Source organism: Myodes glareolus, chromosome 1 (assembly GCF_982192425.1).
Source record: "Myodes glareolus chromosome 1, mMyoGla1.1, whole genome shotgun sequence".
NCBI lineage: Eukaryota > Metazoa > Chordata > Mammalia > Rodentia > Cricetidae > Myodes > Myodes glareolus.
The window spans coordinates 13,659,597-13,672,889 of record NC_142026.1 but is presented as its reverse complement, the minus strand read 5'-3'; positions in this window follow the sequence as shown (position 1 = coordinate 13,672,889).

The following is a 13,293-nucleotide window of genomic DNA, read 5'->3' as shown; positions in this document are numbered from 1 at the left end:
CATCTTCCGAGGAATTTTCCAGGTCTCACAAGTCTCAGATTTGTTTCCGTAAAGTACTTATCTGCTTCTAAAAAAGCATTATGTAACGAAAACCTCTGGCTCTCACATTGCTCAGCCATCAAGCTTCTGATCTTTCAGCAGACTGTGTTTTTCATTGCAAGACTCCCCTCCTACCCTTTTCTCTTCTTCTTTCTCATGCCCCCAAATTGGCTTTTCTCTCCTGGTAGCATGAAAAATAGTTTAAATACTGCCCTTTGTTGTTTTGGATTTTGCTAGTGTTTATCCCCTAGCCAAAAATCTCATCAAGAATTTTCTCAAGTCACCCCATCAAAGAAATCTGTTCTGAAATGTTCAGAAAATGTATTGTCTGTGTGTCTTTGATGCGGTGTGTCTGTTTATAACCCAGGATGACCTTGAGCTCTCTTTGCCGCCCAGGCTGGCCTCTAACTTCTGATTCTCCTGCCTTGATTTCCAAGTAGTGGGATTGCAGTCCTATGCCACCACACCCATCTTTAAAATTTTTATTAAAAGTATTTTTGAAAGGAATTTTGGGTGCTGACCTGTAGCTCAATGGTAGAACATTTGCTCACAATGAGATCCTGCTGGCTTTGCTTTCCAGAGTGCCTGCCCTAACTCTGTCCCTTCTACAATTTCCATTGACATGCTCCATTTATTTTTCTCCAGATATGTAGGTTACATCATAATTGCTCTAATTACAACTGTATGTGCAGATGGAAGCTGGTGTGGGGAGAAGACGTAAAGTGAAGCTAAGCTAAGCAGCCTGGAGAATTGAGCCACATTAGAGAGCTTGTTGGCTATAAACAACCTGGGGGCATCCGTGGAGAACAAACATTGCAGGAGAAAAGAGAGTTGGACCCAGAAATGAAACTACTGTAGGACCAAAGGTGAAATCTGTTTTAACCGAGGCCTGCTTTCTTCTACCTTGTCCTTATTAACTGATTCATATGTGCATGTGAAGCATCCTTAGGGCTATCTGGGCAGCAGAGGTATTGTGATGGGTACACAGAAATCCTTGCTCTCTTAGCTCATACACTCTATTAAGAAATACAGATAGCAAGTTAGGAGTAAGTTAAATACATAATGTGTTCATTGGTGATGTGAGTTGGAAATACACAAAGAAGGAAAAGTGAACTGTGCTTGATGGCACGGGTGTGTAATTACAGCGACACTGTAGGCTGAAGCAGTAGGACCTCAGGTCCATGGCCTGCCTGGGCTACAGAACCAGTTCAAAGCCAGCCTGGTCAACTCAGTGAGACATACCCTCAAAATAGAGTGGAAGGAGAGTTGAGGATAGAGAACATCTGTGGAACACTTTCCTAATGAGGTCCTGGGGTTTATTTCTGGGGTGGAGGGAGACAAAGAAAATAGAAAGGTGGAACAGGAATATTCTTCCAAACCAGCAGCCATGGACTTGTGCTTGAATGTAAAAAGCACCGAAAAATCCAGAGAACTGATTTCACATAACGTGTCTGAGAGAGAAGAGCCCAAGACAACACTTGGTGTTGGGGGTGGGAAAAGGCATTCTCTCTGTCTGAACAGAACCAGGTTGTGGTCTAGAATGTTACTTTTGCACTGGATGAATATAGACCCCCCCCCACACTCACACAAAATGAAGATTCATGACTTCAGGCTATGCTAAGCACATGAACTTAGATGAAAAAACAAAAACAAAAACAAAAACCGTGGACCTCAACTGCCCCAAGACATGGTAAAATATGCCATATTATTCTGGCAGTACTGAACTTCTATAGGGTTGTAGTCAGATGGTGTGTGAGAATTGTCTGTATTCTGTCAATCATGTTTTAAATAAACGCTGATTGGCCAGGCAGGAAGTATAGGCGGGAAAACCAGACAGGAAGTAGAGGTGATGCAATGAGAACAGGACAGTTCTGGGAAGGAAGAAGCTGATTCCTCCCAGTTCTGCCCAGATCACCGAGAGGCAAGATGTAAGCTGCCCCACTGGAAAAGGTACTGAGCCATGTGGCTAACATAGATCAGAATGATGGGTTAATGTAAGTGATAAGAGCTAATAAAAAGCCTGAGCTAATGGGCCAATCAGTTTTACAACTTATGGAAATCTCTGTGTTATTTTCTTTGGGGCTAGCCGGCTGTGGGGAACTGTGTGGGACAGAAACCCCAACAAGCTGGCCCCTTCTTGTTACAGTCAGAGAACTCACAAAATGTCATATTAGAAGGGGGCACTGATGTGCTGGTAAATATTGAACTTTTTGAGTGTAGTTTCAATATCTCGGTATCATTCATGTTAATTTAACTAATTTAGTGAGAAAAAATCAGCAATTTTTTTTGTCTATGATCTATTTGTTATTTGTCTTTTTTTGATTCTGCTTTGAACACTGTAAGGAGACTTTGTGGTGTGGCCACTCACAACACAACAGCAAAAGGCATGACTCATCCACGCCTTTGTGCATGTAGTGTAAATACTCTCACCATGATTAATTCCAACCTATCATGGTGATGTCATTGAACACAGGGCTGGCAATAGATGTATAAGAATTTCCTTTCAAATACAACTGTATTTAGTCATAACAACAAAAATATAAATAATGGTCAACAAGAAAATATAGTAAAACTTTAAAGAAGTGATGTTTTAAATATACATTACATTTGTTTTAAAAACATAATAATCTGTTTGATGCTAGGGATGGTAATATACATAGAGAGTCCCAACATCCAGGGATGGGGCAGAAGGATCAGGAACTCAAGGACATCCTCAACTACATCATGAGTTTGAGGCCAGCCTGGGGTACATGAGAATCACCTAAGACAATCGAAATAAAAAAATAATGATACATTGTAAATTTTATATTTACAGTGATTTTAAATTATAGTTATTTTAAACAAACAGTTTGCAAAATTTCTGGAAGATTTAACCCGTGCTTTTTGTGAGCCCATGTGTATCAGGTAACAATGCCTTGGATAATGCCAAAGTTAGATAAGTGGGTTTGGGGCTGTGGGCTTTTAATCCTAGCACCTGGAAGGGACCAGCATGCAGGCTGCAGTAACTTTGTGACCAGGCTACAAAATGAGTTCCAGGTCAGCTAGGGCTGAATAACGAGATCTATCTAAAAAAAGCAAAAAATAAAACCAAAACTGAAACTATGTGTGGATAAATAAAGAATGATTAGTTTGAATGCAGGAATGCTTGTTTCCCTTCTCAGAGATCCTGGAGTTATTTTAGTTCTTTAATTTTGCTCTCTTTCCTTTGATTTGACTAGGGGATTTTCTCTGGCTATCTGAGCACCACATTGCCGACTCTGACACATGAGCCGACAAAAGCCTCGGCAATTAGTTGTTGATTCCTGCAAGCCTCCTTCTGTCAAGGTGATATTTTCACCGATTTCTCCCCCAATTTTAACAGTTCCTTAATGCATCCTGTTGTGTACTGGCTATGATCACTACTATCTAATGTGAATTAGGCTGAACTAAATGGGTTGCTATTGTCTGACTTTTTGGGATTGTGGGAAAAAAGCTTCAATTCAGTATCTCAGCTCTCCAGTAGAATGGCTGCAATGTTTCCCTGTCCATTGTCTGTGTGGATGCTCCCAATTTTGCTCACCTGAAATAAGCCTCCTCCAGCTACTATTTCAAACCGTTTCTTGGCCAGGCTTAAACTTCCACCTTCCCCTCTGCCACAAAGCTATCCACAGCCACATCAGTTTCCTTGGAGTGATTTGAAACAGGCTTTCCCTTGACCTCTTGTGAGGCTTATGTGTTATCACACACATACCCGAACAATAGTGTCATATGCCACACACTATTTCCATTGTTTCTTTTGTTAGCTTTGTCAGTAACTAGGCAGCCCATTTTCTGCAAGGAGAGACTATAACTTAATAATTCTCAGGTGCTTGGTCTTATGGCAGCTTGATATGCCACGCTTTGCTGACCCCAAGGGAGGACTGTCAGGTTCTGAGTGATTACCGAGTAGGGAAGGAGAGGGGAGGTGTAAGAGGAGAGGAGTGAGGGAAGGAGGGAGTCGGAGGCTGCAGTCAGGATGCAAATGAATCAATAAATTAATTTAAAAAGTTATACTCACAAAACAAAGAAGCTTGGCAATGTACAGTGCACCGTTGTCTGGGAATTAGCGTGTATTCTTAGTATTCCAATAGATTTGGCCTTAAATGTCATCCTTTGAAGTTGAACGGAATTCAAACTAGGTTACAAAGGTTCTGAAAGTCTGGGTTTGAAGTTAGGGAGCCCCGGATCTAGTTCTGTGCTGTGCTGCTTGTAAGTTGTGTATCCCAGTTCACTAACCACTGTTTCACCTTCTGCTAAGAGGGATGATAATGGTACCCACGCTACAGAGCTGTAATTCTCCACCTTCCACACTACAGAGTCGTGGTTCTCCACCTTCCTAACGCTGCGACCCTTTAACACAGTTCCTCATGGTGTGGCAACCCCCAACCATAAAACTATTTGTTGTTACTTCATAACTGTAATTTTGCTAATGTGATAAATCATACTGTAAGTATCTGGAATGCAGGATATCTGATATGATTCCCAAAGGGGTCACGACCCACAAATTGAGAACCACTGCTTAGAGTGATATAATTGCATAGTGAATTGGGATAATACAGATTCTTTTTTAGTGACTAAAACTAGTGGAACACATCTGTGAATGTATGTACATGTGCACGTTTGAGACAGGGTTTCATTATACCTTGGGCTGATCTCAAAAGTGTGATCCTCCTGACTCAGCTTTCCCAGTGATGGGATGACAGCTGTGTGCCACCTAGGACAGCTTTGTTGTGATGTGTTTTCAGAAAGGACATTGTAGCACAGGCTGGTCTAGCATGCTCTATGGTTCCAGGTTGATCTTAGACTCTGGATTTTCATGGCTCAACCTCTAGAGTAGCTGGGACTACAGGGGTGCCAAACACAGTGATTTCCTTTTCCCTCGTATTATCAATTTTAATTAATTTGTTTACTTTCATACAAAATTGTTTTATGCTTTTTGAATTGTTGAAAGTGCTAGGATGTATTGATAACATTGAGATGTACGCACTACACCGTGTGTGAGCTTATTTATCCATATACTGGGGATAAGACATTTTCTATTATTCTTATTTCATCTGAAAAAATACAAAAGGCATCATTTGAGGTAGTAGGAAAAGTTACTAAATAAAGGCATATGCAGTAAGATCAAGGTGAGATTTAATAATCTCACCTACAGTGGTGCAATTTAGGTAACCAAATTTAATTAAGCCATCTAAATTTTAAAGCCTAATGACTTTTAAAGGGTTCTACCAATACTAATGAAGTGAACCCAACACAAACAAGGAATAATTCTCAAATAGCATATGGGGATGGGGAATAAATAAAGCTGAAATGCAGTTTATAATTGATCACGACGTTTATGATAATGGTATATAGTCTTCATTTCTTCTCTTTATGGAACACACATTGTTTATGAGGTATATTTAAATACATTGGTTACTTCTCTTTTGGAAGGAATTCCAATCATTTCATAAATTTGATTAAATTGGTTGCAGAATTCTGAAGAACAACGGAACCCCAAGTAGGGCCAGTGCTCATTTCCTAAATGAACATTTTATGTGCAAAAAACAGCTGCTGGACTCCAGCAGAATTTTAAACAAGCTGTTTTTAAATTTTACTGACAGCTGTTTTGGCGATTTTTGTCAACAGAATTTTCCTGCTTTGCATCACGGCACTTTTTTATTACAGTGTCCCTTCAAAGAATAACTTGCTTGCCTTAATCACGTTTACGGAGATTTACGACTTAATGCTTATTCGGTGGTGGGGTTTCTCAACACAAAATGTCAGTGAGCCTGTTATGAATTGCTTCTGGCATTGCTACTCTATCTTTTATTTGGCTGGGAGTGTTTCCACCTGAAAGTGATAAATTCCTGCTATAACCACTTTATGTGCTTCAGTAATTACACTGTACCGAAAAGGGGTGGGAATGAGGGTTTCTCCTGAGGTATTTCCTTAAAAATAGCAAGTAATAAAATGCAGTGGAATGGGCCGAACTCTGACATCTGTTGAACAAAATGCAATGACCAATGAGCTATTTGCGTCATATGGAATTTGACAAGTGACCAGAAAGTAAGAAGATATTCAAAAGTCTATCAAAAACCATTTCTAGAGGGAATGTTGTTGTAACTATGTCCTTAAACTAGCTGCTTTTGATTCTCTGACAAATGTGGGAGTGCCCACAAGGATGCTGTTTACATCCTTCCAAAAACTGTCCCAAAACATCAAGCAGATGCTTCTAGAGCCTTGAATAACTTTCCACTGAGTGCCAAGGTCTCTGTGACATTGAGACCTAATCTGTATGTACAAGTCAGGGACTGCAGCATGTCAAAACAGTTCAGTTATGCAAACAGCCCACTGTAGCTGATATCTTGATCAATATATACAGACACAACCGACTGGATCAAGGCGAGATCCACATTAATCATTATGATATCCATGGGTGGTGGATATTGACTAATTTTCATTCTACTTGTGTTTCTTTTCCATAAAATCTGCCTATCATGCTTAGGAATAAATAGCATCAATTTCTGGGGATGTTTTCCTCATGAAGGAGCAACACAATAAGATAAACAAAAGATGTTCAAGTTAATTAAAGGGTCATGAAGATTCTTATTACCAGGTCCTTACAACAAGCTAAAGAATCCTATAGATCCAATAGCTGCTTTATTTACGAAGATTTAACTAACAGTTTGTTTTGAATTAAGTTTTAATTGTATATGTTTAATTCTACACAGTCCATGGTGAACAGGGATCATTGACTGTGCTCTACTGAGGGCTTCAGACAGTTTCACAGTCTATGATTCCTTTCAACAGCCCTATGAGCATAAAGTCAGTAGTTCTTTTTCCTGTTCCTTTCTTCCCTTCTCCCTCTTTTTCTCCAACTCCTCTTATTTCTTCCTGTCCTTAGGTCTTCCCCCATCTCTCATCATCCTAAATGGGACTTCATATTTGTGAAGCGGGTACTTCTTCATTCAACTATGTACCTGGCTCGGAGAGTGGTATAAATTAATCCTAAATTTACAAATGATGAAGAGAAATCCTAAAATAGGCAAAACAATAGGCCCAAGGAAGTAATCCTAAGAAATGGCAGGGCTTGGCTTATAATCAGCTTTGCTGATTTCCAAACTCTATGTGCTTAATCATTATGCCACACTGGATTCCAGAAGGAGAGAAGCCAGCATAAAGCATATTACTTTAGCTTATTTTAATAGCATTTTTATGCAGGAAGGCTAGCTCAGTCAGATGCACACAGCAAATACCATGATCCTAAATTCTGTGGCTGTTCATTCACTTCATTAATTAACATATGTGATTGTGCCTAATCAATTGCTTCCAAATTGCATTTTTTTTCCAAGCTCTGGATTTCATAAAAGTCCACCTGCCCTCTGCCCTGATATAGAGTTTCTCTCTTTAGCTCTTGCTGTCTGGAATTCTAGAGACCAGGCTGTCCTCCAACTCAGAGATCTGCCCGCCTTTGCCTCCCAAGTGCTGGGTTTAAAGTCATGAACCATCACTGCCCAGCCATAAACATCTTTGTATCTGACAAAGAGAATGTACTCTCAACATGTCAAAGCAGTTGACCCCATTGCATGATTCCATAATGGAAAATCAGAGGAGAGTTAGTGAGGGTAGGGATTCGTAAAATAGCCTCACTAACTTGTAAATTATCCATGGGAGGAAAGTCTGGGGATTCCTATATCCATATATTCCATTTTTCTTCTTATACATGCTTATCCAAGTGGCTGCAAGAAAGCTTATCACTTATAAAACCCTTCACAGCACAGGAATAGTGTCATGACAGTTTTCAACAAACCAGTACATGACATCAAACCTGACGATCAGGAAAGAGATCCAGACTGAGATGCCTTTATGCACAGCACGACGGAAAATAACCAAAGCCCTGTGGGGAAAGTGTGGGAGCACAGCATAGGTAAATAGGCTAAAGCAAGCAATTTGTGTGCTTCAGAATCCTCCTAGGATCACAGCGTTAATTTGGGGAGGATGAACAGTTTTGAGAGTCTCAAGAACTTTGGATTACTACTTACTTGAGAAACATGTGCAAAATGAAATGGAACAATGAATCTAAATTCGTGTGTGCGCAGTTGGTTCTCGTGAAGAATCACTGAAAGGGGACTAGGAGCCACCTAGCCCCTTTAAGTGAGAAGCGCTGTAAACTCAGGCTTTAGTGACACCTTACTGATAGACTGGGTTTCTTTATGGATTTTCTTTTGCCTCTGAGAGAATAATTCTAGTATTCATTCACACCCCCACTTCTTATTAGGGGTGGGACAGGTTTTGTGAAGTGCCCTACCACCACTCAAGAATTCCAGTGTTTTCACCACTATTGGTCACCTCATCCTAAAGAGGCTGTCTATGTTTTATGCATAAACACACACACACACACACACACACACACACACACACACACACACGAACTGGCTCTTGAAATTGAGCATTTATGGCTGAGGGAATGAGTTGGTTCCAAAATATAAAACCTATCTCCGGTAATAGTAAAGGCATAGCAACTTCAGTGATAGTAGAGTGAGCTGGAAGCTATGGGATGGGCAGTTGTAGACAGGAGGGTAATCTTGTTTATTCTTTTGAAGACTGCTATCACCACCATTACACAGCTGCTGAGGATGACATGACCCCTGCAGAAGAGGTATCTGGGCCACGGCAGAGGGAAAGAAACCAGGAAACTAGCAGAGAACTCACTGCATCTGCATCACAATTGCTTCAACACTATTGTAGAAATGGGCCAATTGGAAACATCTGGTCCCCAAAGTATTTTACAAAATGTGAAATTTTCATTTACCATGATCACAGTGAAATAGTTCCATAATTAAAAAAGCATTTGATAAATGTGTTCCATGTTCTTCTTTAATAAGTAGAGAACTGTTCTTACTGCTACCATTTCTTGGATGCTTATCGATTTGGGCAATTCATACTTATGCTCCTATGATAGTATCAAAAATCTATATGAATTATTCTCATTTTTTCAGAGAAAATTAATACTCAGAGAGTAGAAGACTGAACCTGAGTCTGTAATCCCAGCACTCAAGAGGCTGAGGGAGGAGAATGACAGGTTCAAGTCAACCTGGACTACATAGCAAGATCCTATCTCAAAAACTAATATTTGACATAGGCCACATATTTGTATGAGATTATAGTGGGCCGGAGTCCTGAAATTACCCATTTACTTCACGAATGCTGCAGAGGCTCTCTAAGTTTGAACAATTGAAGTCACCTAGAACTTGATTAACTTGAGGTTCAGCAAAGAATCAGTAATGGCTTAACTGCGTCTGTGATCAGGGACTAATTTCACAAGGCCTCTGAGTTTTAGAAAAACTGTGTGGTGAGTTAAACTGTGTTAAAGTCTCTTTAAAAGCTTTATGAGCCCCAACAGGAGCAGTTGAGATGTGACTCAGCCATAGAGTACCTGCCCAGCATGCACTTGGTGTAGAGGTGGGGATGGGGCAAGGAGTTGATTTTAGTTTGTTCATCTGCTTCTACTCAAATGACCAATTTTGGTTAAGTCTCTGAAACATGTTGGGTCTTTTTTTTATGTAGAGGACTACTGAAGTTGAGGGAAAACAAGAGCTCTAAAAATAAAAACATCAGGGTCAAAATTGACATCTCTGAGCCACACCCTAAATGTTTCTTTTTGTAAAGTATTTTGTTTGGGTGGGCTGCTATAACAAAATCATAGTTTGGTGATTGTTATGGTAAAAATAGAACTCATGAGGGGCTGTGAGCTTCAAGGAGCAGCAAGTCCCAGGCAGGGAGCTGCGCGGCAGGTGACAGACTGAGAAGGATAGGCACACCATGCAGAGTGAGGTTGGATATTTATTTAGTGGGTTATGGAAGGGAAGGGAGAAGGAGGGAGAAGGGGGACAAGGAGAAAGAGGCAGAGAGAGAGAGAGAGAGAGAGAGAGAGACAGGGGTAAGGGGAAGAGGAGAAGAGCCACAGCAGCGGCTACTTTTTCAGATGACAGATGGAAAAGAAGAAGGTCTCAGGCTAGAAACTGAAGGAAGATCCACTTGCCTCAGTGGATCGAAATTTTAATCCTCGGTGGATTGGGTATTTAGGATTTAATCCTATTTAAATACCAATTTAAAACATTAAATTAAATTAAACATGCCAATTTAAAACATGAGACTTATTGTTTTTGTAGTCTGGAATGACATACAATGAACAGACAATTAAAACATGCAACAGTAAACATAGGTGCATTTAAGTCACATGTATGTTCACATACACATTAAACAGGAATTGGGTGAAGAGGATGCTCGTAGGTGGGCCCTACCAAAGGTATACCACTGGACAATACACATCTGTAACAGAGTCAGCACCGGGGGACCAGAGAGGAAATATCTCAGTAAAGATGTCAGGACATGGTCACTTGAATTGGCTCAAAGTTAAGATGGCAGTGAAGTCACCTGACCTCAGTCAAAATGGCAGCGGTCACATGTTATATGGAGAAGCCACGTTTTTTGAGCTGTGGGAGTTCTAAATATAATAACAAGAGAGACCTAGAGGCGTGATCCACCCTGTTGTCTAGCTGCCACACCACAAGCTGCGGCAGGGAGCAAAGGCTGGAATTGGAAACAGCCGCCTTGTGGATTCCACTAATCTTGTCGGTTTCCATAGGACCAGTGGTAGTGGTGGCAGGGATGGTTTGAGGAAAAGCGGAGCCAGTGGGACACCAGCAGAGCATTCACAGACCAGCGGTTGATAGTTTGGGGGTTTATATTCCATAGCTGAAAACGTGAAAACCTGCAAGAACAGCACACTATAGGGCTTTTAGGAGAAAGTCTCTTCTCTATAGGCAGGGTGTGAGTGAAGCCTGACTGTCTCTGGTCCAGGCGACTCAGAAGCCAGAGACTAGAGGCTGCTCCGAGCGTGTGCAGTGCTAGCATGGGAGGAACAACCTGGTTAATCCAGTCACGTTCTTAGCTATGGGAATCAAGTAGAGATGAATGTCAGTGAAGGGCTCAATCCTAGCCGTGAAGGCTGTGGTTGGGGGCTGGAAGGGGAAAATTCAACACCGAAGCCGCTGGTGTGCGTAGAGGTCAGTGTTCAGGCAGATAGAATGTAGAGCTGTTGTAAAGAAACCTGGTTCCTGAGACCAGGGTTCCACAGGTCCTCAGCCGGCCTGCCTGCAGGCCAGAGGGAACGTGGAGAGTGCCAGAGTCTAGTCACAAGCAACAAATGTTAAGGTAAACCGCTGCAGATCCCCATATGTCGGCAGTGGGCTGTGGGCTACCAGACCTCAGTGGACCACAAAGGCAGCCAGTCTCAAGCAGGGAGCCACATGGTGAGTGAGAGACAGAGACCCATGCAGAGAAAGTGGATACCTATTCAGTAGGCTATGGAGGGAAAAGGGGAGAAGGAGAGAAGGGAGAAGAGCAGAGAGAGAGGCCGAGAGAGAAAGAGAGAGAGAGAGAGAGAGAGAGAGAGAGAGAGAGAGAGAGAGAGGAAGGGAGAAAGGGGAAGAAGAGAGGCAGGCAGAAGGAAGATCCACTTGCCTCAGCAGAAGCAGTGGGTGGGGTTTGTCTCTTAAAGGGACAGGACAGATCATTATACTGACCATTTCCTTTTGATTTCCCCATTGAAACAGACTGGGCATCACTTCCTAAAGCCTTTTGTGGGAAGTACAGGGGGAAAACCCAATTGTGCTTTCTTTGACCAGATTGTAAAATGAGGGGCCGGCTTGTTGGGGTATCTGTTCTGCCCAGTACCCCACAACCGACAAGCCCCAAAGAAAATCACACGCAGGACTCCATAAGATTATAAACTGATTGGCCCATTATCTCAGTCTTCTTATTAACTAATTCTTACGTTTTACGGTAGCCCTAATTCTTGTCTGTGTTAACCATGTGGCTTAGTACCTTTTCCAGCGGGGCAGGTTACATCTTGCTGCTTTGGTGATCTGGGCAGGAGTGTGAAGGGAGCTTTCTGTTTCCCAGAATACTCTCGTTCTCTTTGTTTCACCTCTACTCCCTGTCTGTTTTTCCCGCCTATACTTCCTGCCTGGCCAATCAGCATTTACTTAAAACACGATTGACAGAATACAGACAATTCTCCCGCACCACCAGATGGTCCCTAGCTAGTTCTTAGGAGAAGGCTCTGGTCTTCAGCAGACATTTGCTGACCTCTGATCCTCCACCCTAGAGCACCACAAAGTCAGGGTGAATACCGTTAGGACACAAGCAAGCATCCTTCTGGGCACTGAGCTAAGGCAGAAAGGGGAGTGCCATATCCTAAGCATCCTGCCTGGGCTCCAAATGGATGGCTCATGTCAATCACTCATTTATCCCAATGACAACCTTGTGACAGATTTGCCTGGAGTCAGGGTTGGAAACATAGCCCCATTTCTAGAACACACTGTGAGTCAAATGGATCGCCAATCTACATTACAAGTGTGAAGTCAAGGGGCCTTCCTAGAACAGCAAACACAGGGTCAGCTGCTATACCTGTCATGCAGTAAAGAATTTATGACAGTCTGGAAGACAGACATTCAGGATCAGTGTCAGCATTGCTAGGCTCAGATGAGGGCCTTCCCCACTTTCTGTGCTCTGACATGGTAGAAAGTGAGAGAATTCTTCCTCAGCTGAAGATTATGGTGTTTCTGTTAATCCCAAAGATGGGAGGAGAAAAACCATCAACCCAAATAAACACGGCCAAACTAATTAAAGCAAGCATTTTAATTTGTATACATGGTCTGCCTCCCGCTAAGGCAGGGTCCAAGAGGTTAGAATTAGACATGAGGAAGACAGGGTTTTTATAGCTCGGGGCAGGATTTCCAAATGGGGGATCTGATAGGCAAAATAAGTGGAGTTACAGGTGTAGAACATAAGCACAACAAGGTGGTCATAACGACGCCCTGAAACAAAGACCTGACTGCAAGGTGGGCATAAGCTGGTCATAACAAGGTAATCAAAACAACCTTTTGAAACAGGGTAGGTGTTGCAAGATGGTCATATCTTTTTGAAAGAAACAGTTGGTTTGGAACATCTAGTATAGAGCAATTTGTAGTTGAGGTTAGAGGTGAGGCTAGCCCAGACCTAAGGAAACAGAAGTTTAATCATAAACAGGAATGAATCTGATTTGTCTTTACTATAAGATGCAGACTGGTTCATCAATTCTCAAAATCTCACTTAAACCTATGTATTTCCATCAGGCATTGCCTCCAAATGCCATCTTATTAGTGACTAGGGCTTCAACTCATGTACTTGGGGTAGACACAGTGATGT